Source organism: Cupressus sempervirens, chromosome 5 (assembly GCF_028749045.1).
Source record: "Cupressus sempervirens isolate cs-2001-9-10 chromosome 5, ASM2874904v1, whole genome shotgun sequence".
Classification (NCBI taxonomy): Eukaryota; Viridiplantae; Streptophyta; class Pinopsida; order Cupressales; family Cupressaceae; genus Cupressus; species Cupressus sempervirens.
The window spans coordinates 919,305,509-919,315,640 of NC_143122.1; positions in this window are offsets into that span (position 1 = coordinate 919,305,509).

The window sequence follows — 10,132 nt, forward strand, 5'->3', positions numbered from 1 at the left end:
GGTATTCTCTCTGGTATGCTCTTTGTTGCTCCATTTGGTATTGTCTTCTTTCTTCATCCGATTGGAAATTCATACTTGATTTATTCATTTCTATGAAATAAATTTGTAACCAAACAATGAAAAAATAATAGATTTAGTAAATTATTTTTTATAAAATTGGTTTAAAATATCACATTAATTTAGTGGCATTGCACTTTAGATAAGATAGATATTTATTCATTTCTAATTAATAGTTTAACAATTCACAAATACATATAGGAGGAACTTTTTTGTGTAGATAAGATCTACAAATATACTAAATACCAAATAGTCTTGTATGTATAATACTAAATTTATTTAAGACAAAGGAAAAATAACATACGTTCATCAAAATTGATAAGTCGAACAGACAAATTAATAAAAAAAATTGATAATGTCAAATAATATGAGTCCTAGATTTCATTATAGTGATGCAAAAACATGTGGAATTCATCAATGACGAAAAGGTTATTTTCGCCATCCATGTGCTCTTCATCATAGCAGATGTATTTCATAAATTCAAAGAACCCAAATGATTTCTTCCATGCATCATGAATTTCCTTTGTATATTGTCCCATCTGCAAGATTTGAGAATCTTGGACACCTCGAACATGAAAGCTCGCATTATGAATTTCATCGGTAATTTTTTCACAAGACTCAGAAATCATTGTTCCCAATCTAGCTAAATAAGTTTGAACAATTTGGCTTCATTGGACCAAGTCATTTGGAAGAAGTGGGCTTGTGATAGTGTTCTTAGAATTATTTTGTTGAGCATCCATAGTTAATTTTTTTTCTGATATCTATAATGTAAGGATAAAAAATGGTCAGTATCAAAATGAAAAGAATTAAGCTATGCATATATAGCAATAAATTGGTATTTGAAAGAGAAGAAGATTTGTTTGATTCTTTCTTATTGACATAATTCTACGCATTTAATTTCTTTTAACAAAAAACTTATATCTTCTTAATATTATTTATATAATGTTCTAATCTTTGACTTAAAAATTTAATAGTAAAACCTAACTTCAAATATTAAGGAGAAAATAGATAACATTTCATGAAATATTGTTTTTTATATTCTTCATATTTTGATAGACGTTAAAATTGATATTTATAAGTAGAATAAAATTTATAAAAATTAAAAGACATTCTTAAATATAAAATTTAAATTCCCTGATGCATCATTTCATTTAAATGTGTATTAATCTTTCAGACTTAGTTGATAGATCTAATTGAACTTTTCTAATCTATTTTAATATAAGGTTGAAATTTATAAATTTGAGAAAATTTGAACAAAATGTTAGAGATTATATGAAGGGCTAGGACCTACTTCTTACATACATCACAAGACAAGGCAGATACCATGTAGTTTCTATTCTAACAAAGTTTTTAAGAATTATTTTTTCATAAATTTTGTTCTTTAAAAATACATAACTAAATGATACCTATAATTTTAAACTTTCTTTTATTATCATGCAATAAAAAATTATTTTCCCATAAGTCTATTCTCAAAAGATGCATAACAACAATACAATAATATTGATTAATCAATATAACATGAAAAATAGTATAATCTAAAATTTTATATATTAAAAAGTATCTATCTATTAAAAAGATTACTACTCATTAATAAAAATTAATGTATCATGCATTATAAATATATAAATTAATTATAATTGTACATGTGTATCTATGTTTATTTATCTGAACTTGGATGTTTGATAAACTATATAATGGATTGGTTTCAAATCAATTTTCTATTTCTTAAAAAAACAACTCCTATTTTTATTAGAGAGTTTCCTTAAAGTATTAGATTTAAATTGTTTCATGATGTATAATGAGCTTATCTAAATTATTCGACTACTATTTAATATCATGATAGTAGTTGATAAAACCTATAATAGTATAATTAGCTAATCTCAAATCCATCTACTTTAATTTAATAGTACAATAATATTTCATAGGACCTATAGCATATAATTAGTTGCTTAAAAATTATTCTACTTTTGTTGAAAATATTAATAACAGTTTGTAGGAGCTATAATTGATTAAATCTCATCTACTTTTATTTAACATCATGATAATAGTTCACATGACCCATACTATATAATTAGTTGATCTAAAATCTATCAACTACTCTTCAACACGATGATGATAGTTGATAGAATGCAACACTTATATAAAGATTTAAAATCTTACAAGATCAAATCTAAAAACAACGTTGAACCCACCTACTACTACATTTTTTATTCTTGTTAAAATATTTTGAATATTAGTTTAACTAAATCATAATTTTATACTAATATATTTCTCAAGAAAAAATTATTTATTTAAATAAATTTTTAAAATTGTAAAACATATAATTATAAAAAATTGCAAACAATTATTATTATTAATTCACATAGTAAATAAATCTAAACAAATTTAAAAGTTTTTCTAATATCAATAATTTGAGAGCATATCTGAATTTTAACAATATAACATGAAAAATAGTATAATCTAAAATTTTATATATTAAAATTGATCTATCTATTAAAAAGATTACTACTCATTAATAAAAATTAAAAATTAAAACATATAATTATAAAAATTGCAAACAATTACCATTATTAATGTTATTTTAAAATAGCTATGTAATGTTATTTTAATAATAGATAGAGGAATATAATCATTGATTCAAATAATCTAATGAAGAAGTCAGATTAATTAATACTATAATATCTAAATTCTAAAAATCTAATGTTTTCAATGAAGAGAAAGAAATAGAAAGAAATCTGCAATTGAGTAGAATTTCTAGTATAACAAAGTTTCTAAGAAAATTTAAGGAAACTATGCAGATTTCAAAATAGGAAAAAACTACACAATAAAAGTTTCTAAAATGGAAGAAATACAAATCTACAATGTTTCTAATTGAGAAGAATTTCTATTCTATCAAGGTTTCGAAGAAAAATTAAGGAAATTATAGAGCTTTGAAAATAAGAAAAAACAACAAAGTAAAAGTTTCAAAAATACAAGAAATCAAAACACATAAAAATACATACTCAGAATAATGATCCTGTTGCTCAATCTAATGTTGAATAGAAGTCATAATATTGATCCTATTACTCAATCCAATGTTGAATTGAAATCAGAATATTGATCCTGTTGTTCAATACAATGTTGAATAAAAAAGAAAATAGGCTCTTGCCATATATAATGTTGATGTGTGATGGTTCAACTTCAAAGAATTGAAAACATGTAACGCGTAAAAATGGAGCATAAGGAAAGACATTTGGTTTTCTTTTCATAACAAATTATTGGCTTTCTTCTTGCTCGAGTGAATGATGACGAAATATATTTAGAAATGTCTAAATGTGTCTTCACACTGTTAGCAATAAACTGTTATTTGATGACGACCCGACTAGACTTGATGTTTGCAATTACGGACTCGCAGGACGCGTGTTTAGTGTTTGGAAATATCGAAGCGTTCAAACCAAAAATACAGTGTGGTTAATGAGGGAATGCGAAGCGTTAGTGTTAAGCATTGCTGGTCAAGTCCGAATGGAATTTCAATAAAGGACGTGGTATAATTGTTCAACTACCTATCAATTTTTTTCAAAATGTTAGATTGTTTACAACAAAATGTGCTCCCATTGTAGAAGCCTCTCGACTTAATTAACGCCACTTAGAGAAAACAAACTGACGAGGCATTAAAATACTATACAAAAAAATGCATGTCTATGATATCTGGCATTTGTGGACCATGCCTATTTGCCTCGAAAAAGATTGAACTCGTGGAACATCACAACAAGAACCCCCGAGAGTTTCAACCTGTTTGATGTTTTTCGTTTGTAATGGCCAAAGGAATTCCACAACAAATACCGTAGCGGATGACATCGAAAATCTTTCTCTTGCACCCTCTTCATATCTCAACCGAGGCCTTGATGGAAGCTGCGTGTCGTCGAGGTTTCATCATCACCAACAATTTCCTAGGTCTTATCGGTAAAAAAACAATAATGAAACTTAATGCAACGCAGAGAGGCCTATGTGTTCGTTGGTATGTCAAAATGTAATCACCCAACCGACTGCATTAAGAAATGCTCAACTTCTATGTGTGTTTTTAGGGAATGCAAAATCATAAAATCAGTAAGTAAAATAGAGACAACAAACTAACAAGCAATTTAACGTTTTATAAAAATGACTCGACTTATATGCTAACCACCATCTTCTGCACCATGCCTGTCTGCCTTCAAAAAGACTAAAATGTAATATCAAACAAGAAGCTCATGAATTTCAATGTCAGTTTTGTACTTTGTTAGAATATCCACGAGGATTTCCACTAAGAATGCCATATCGCTTGATATCGAAAACACTTTCCCATCTAGTGTCCCAAGATTACAGTTTGGCAAGATGAGTGGATTATTATTTGGGAGGGTTTAAAGATATTTAGTCAAATGTTGTGAAGTGAGCAATATTTGGTGAAATTTTATATTATATCATATAAGGACGAGGTGCTTAGTATTATATGTGTATCATATGTGTTTTAAATGTTAAAAGAGTAAACAAGATTAGCATCAAAATATCAAGAGCACCATATTGGTCTAGAGTATTTTCTCTTCCATGTGAGATATCCAAATACAAATAACAAAGAGTGATTGTCATTGTATCACACCTTTTAAGCTGTATGACGAATTCTAGATGATGCACTCCACATTGGATGGTTAATGTTCAACTCCATGATGTTCCAACTAGGTAGTGAATCCTCCATTGGTCATTGCATATACCTATGCACTTAATCAACTCTTCTAATACATTCATCCTTACTCTATTATTACAAATCTAAAATCTTTCTCCTGCTCACAAATATGATACAGTGCAATACATTTGAAAAGATGAGAAATTTTTAAATGGAGAAATCACAATATATATAAACTTGCTTGCCACCAAAAAAAAATACCCTATACATCACCAAACCTGTAGATACTAAGACAGACAATAACAGAAAAAAGAGTTTAAATAAATGGAAAACTACAACATCGTGTAATAGTTATCCTGATGGTTGAATAATTTTGGAGTGGCATGAAAGAAATAGCCACCACAAATAGAATAACAAAATCTTCATTTTTGAAATTTAAATAACAGAAACCAATGACTTAAGAATTCTAATCATAGAAAAACTAATGCAATCACCTCTTCTTTCTCATAAAATCTAAAGACTGCACTATGAAATGGGGGAAATCATACCAGATTTAAGCTCTACTACAGTAAATATCCTTAAAAAACCTAATATTTGTACAACTTAACACACAATCTCAATGTGGAAGGGGGAGAAAACCTTGCACAAATTTATCTACAAAATTGTATTTCAATAATCTGTCAAAAACTCACAAATTTGATGACAACAAAAAATTACAGATAACTTTTGATAGTGACCCCAAAAGGAAAAACAAATATCAAATCAATCTTCACTTTTGTTTGCAAGGAACTTAAAAATCATCATAGACTCTAGAATAGATCCAAAAGGTCTACAACAATTCACGAGAAATTTAGGAACAATCTGGAACTATAAATGGAAAGGCATTCACCCACGACAGTTGTAACTATAGTATTAAATGTCATATTTAAAAAGTATTAAGGAATCTTACATTGTCCTTGCATTTCAGTTGTCTATTTTATCATTCCCATCCACTCTAGCCTGGGCAATAAAAAAAACATTACAATGTGTTAATAATTTTAAACTGCCATTTCTTCATTGGTTGGAATGGATTTTGATTTGGAATTGCTTAAGATTTGTTTTTTAATTTTTTTTTCCTAGTATACAACATCAAAATATTTACAAACATGGAAAATTTTGAGTCTATTATAATTCGATTTTGTGCATTTTGCCAATAAATATTTTCCAACATCAATCGTCTATCAAAATTTTTTGCATGCATGTTGACATTTTCTCAACTCACTCAATGAGTACATTTTTGTTTCTAGATTTAGAATTTCTCACATTTTGGGGCCCTATTCTTACAATGGCAAGGGATAAAAGTAGCATTGGGGACCTTAAATTACAAATGGAACAACAAACAAACTAAAAAATAGGTTTCCTCTTGTCTTATATTGCCTCAAAATAAAATTAAAAATAGATTTTCATTTGTCATTAAATGATTAATTTTTTTAAAATTGTTTATTTGTAAATTATTTCTAATTATTGATAATTTTTGTAATTTGGATAAATAAATGTAGATAATTTTAATAATCCTTAGACGACTTAGATTAGTCTGGTTTAAATTAAATATTTATGTCCTAAGCTAAATGAGTAAAGATATAATAATTGAGCTTGTGTGTTTGACAAAGATATGACTATGTTATTGGCATGGGCTTTTGAGTGTTGTAGCTAGTAGACATCAATGGAGTTGTTCTTTTCTCAACTGATACGTTTTATGAAATCATTGCATATACAGCATGACACTGGAAGTATTATACTGCTAAATCCTAAGCTAAATGAGTAAAGATATAATAACTTAGTCTAAGACATTCAAAGTAAAGGTGTAGGTGGGAGCTTGTATGTTTGACAAAGATATAACTCAGCTATTGCCATGAGCTTCTAAGTGTTGTAGGTGGTAGACATCAATGGAGCTATCCTTTTATTAATTGATATGTTTTATGAAATCATTTCATATAGAGCATGACATTATTGGAACTATTATACTGTTGCCAGCCTATGAATATGTTTCTGCTACTATTCTTGATTTCCTCTTCATGCCCTCTTGACTCCACATGTCATATACAGGCTTGTTTCTCTTCACAAGAGTGCACATATACTTACAAGTCAAGCATGTTAAATACTCCTATTGTCTGAGACTGTAAAGCTTAACACATAGAAAATAATCTTTATTTACAATATGTGTAATCCTAGTTTCTATGATATTACAATTTCCATCAGAGGTCCTACTAATTCCATTTGTCCTTCCTCATTAATACAACTAAATTGGTATACCCCTAAGCTTCCATTAACATTTGCAAGAACCATGCGATCTTGAACAACACTATAGCCATGATTCTTGTCAAGTCTTCCCTCATTTTACATGTTATCACAAGTACCTACAAGTAAAATTTCATCCAGTTTAAAGTTCAATGATGTATGCATCATCCTCAATTCCATTCCTACATTTCTTAAGATGTCCTTATGATGCACCTACATCATAACTTCATGAATCATTTCTACATTTGATGTTTTTTCCATGCTTAATGTTCAATTTTTTTAATAATTTGAGTCATTGTGCTAAGATGGCAGCTCTAATTGTGTAAAAAAGTAGGCTCCATCAAGATCAAAAAAAGCTTTTAAAGTAATAGCATAGAAGAAACTAAAGAAAAGAAAAGAATTCTTGTAAGTAAAATGATCCTAGCAACCTATGCAAAGGAGAAGAAAATGCATGTCAATTGAATTACAAGAACTTAATCATTGATAATGACGACAATTTTTCCATAGCATGTTTACACCATTTGTTGGAAGGTCAACTATTGAATTTTGAAAGCCTTAACTCTACATACTAGATAGACATCTGTATGCTAGACAATAGTCTGCCTTGGTTAGTTAAGCATGGTGAGCTTGTATTTTACTGTAGATTGTAGCATTTGATCAACAAAACATTTATGAATTTTACTTATATCCCATTCACATTTTGTGTCATAATCATTATTGAAAGCAAGAATACCATATTGTTCAAGCCAATGGTAAGACAAACTCTTGACACAAAGTTTGGTCATTACTTGACTTGGCTTTAATATGTTGCAGGGAAGCACATGGTACATGTGGTTGCAAGAAGAACCTCTTATAGAATTATCACATGAATAAAGTATGAGACAAATCTCAAACCACATTGTATGGTTCTTTGACCTTTCCTCTTATTTTCATAACTAGTGGTTCATCAATAAAAAAAGGGGAAATTTGGTTTAATGTTTAAATACTAATAGTTGCCAACTAGACTTTACAAGGTCTAAGCAAACTTTGTGTAGATCATTTAGGGAGGACCTTGACTTGCCATCATTTCTTATGCAAATAAGTTTAAATTTTCTTTCCACTTAATTTTTTTTTAGAATATAGGAAAAACCAATGAGTCCTTAATCTTCCAATATTTCTTTCAGTGAGTCTATTCTTTTCTCATATATTTCTATTTAAATAGAATAATTCAATTTTCAACATGGAGCTTCTCATTACATGGGAGACCATCATTCCTTAAGGAGATATGTGATAAATATTCCTAATGGCATTCCCAATCATTGAGAAATAGCACTGACCCAAGCTTATTCTAATCTATCTAGAAAAAATAGTGTCTAAGTATCACAATCCTTCCATCACACCCCATTAACCCCGTCAACCAACTTTCAAAGTTATGTCAAGCCTTTGTGCCCAAGAATGTCTCCTCTTCTAGCTCAATAATCTATGCCCAATTTTAACTTAAATAGCTTAATGATCTCTTGGACCTATCTGGAATTTGGTAGATTCATGGTAGTGAGCTCTCCAATGAAAAGACTTCCATATGCTAGGGCCATAAAATATCTTCTCAAGACTACTGCTCACCTAAGCACTATATTTGTTTAGGTATAAAGGTTAAACTGTGTGAATGCTTTTAGTCATGAATCACTATCTCTATCTCAAGTGGGTATATACATTATTGAGACTTGCCTTAAATTATGCAAGCCGGTGATCCCTACAATGACCATAAATGTCTGTAGAGGCTAGGGAATATGGATTCTATTAGAACTACATATAAAATTGATAGGCAGGATCCTAGCTTAGATGTTGCTAGTGAAACAACTGTAGTTTCATCCATAGTGTTCTGCAGCATGAACCTTTCCTATTCCAGGAGGCTCATTTGTCCTTCCATCATTGTAATTTTTTAGTAGCTTCATGAATGCAAGCTATATTATATTCTATTATATTATATTACATTTGAAACCATGTATTAAAGTTTACAATTAAAACAAGTTTAAGTTCCATCTAATTTGTTTCAACATCTATGTGATGAGCATGCAATCTTGAGTACAAGATGTAAAGCTACCAAAGCCTATCACCATCTATCCACATGCAAGTCTCAAATCATCATCAATGTTCCTACTCATTCAATCAGTCTGCCTTCCTCCCTTCTTGTATCTCTTATTTGTAAAACCTTAGACTATTATTTTTCCTTATTTTAAAAGGTGCTAGCTCAATGGATGAGCCCCTGCATTACAAGCAAGGGATGGTGGTTCAAATCCATCATGCCTTAACATGAATTAATTAATTACATTGCAATATATATATATATATATATATATATATATATATATATATATATATATATATAGAACTTATTATTTTCATACCATATTTTCTCTAACTATTTTCAAGAAGAAAATAAGCGAGATTAAAGACGTTTCTATAAAGAAAAAGTAATAAAATCATCTCTAAGACACAATAATAGTGTTGTTCCTTAATGTTTTTCTAAGACAATAGTCTAAGACACTCACTTAAAGACAATACTTAAGACAATACACAACTTTTTTTTTGTCTCCATTTACAACAATTTACTCAAAAATTATCTCCAATATTATCTTAAAACACCCCTTCATGTTGTAGTGATCACCCAATGTCCTAATCTTTAAAAAAAAGATTCATCTTCTATTTTGATCAAAAGAGAGGGACCTCAGCTCCTTTAAGTGCTCTTGTTTTCTAGGAAATTTTGGATCATAATATTAGAGAAAACAAACTCACGATGTTATACAAAAAATTGGACGTTTATGATATCCGGCATTATGTGGGCCATGCCTATTCGCCTTGAAAAGACTAAACTTGCGGAACATTGCAACAAAAACCGCCGAGAATTTCAATGTATTCGATGTGTTTCTTTAGTAATGCCCAAAGGCATTCCACAAAAAATTCTGTTGCGGATGACATCGAAAATATTTCTCTTGCACGCTCTTCATGATATGTCAACGTCAACGAAGACCTCGATGCGTTTCATCGAAGATTCATCATGACTAGCAATTTCCCAGGGCTTATCCTTCACAAAACAATAATGAAATTTAACGCAACACGGAGAGGCCTGTTTGTTCATTGGTAGGACAAAATGGAATCATCCGACCAACTGCAAGAAATGCTTAA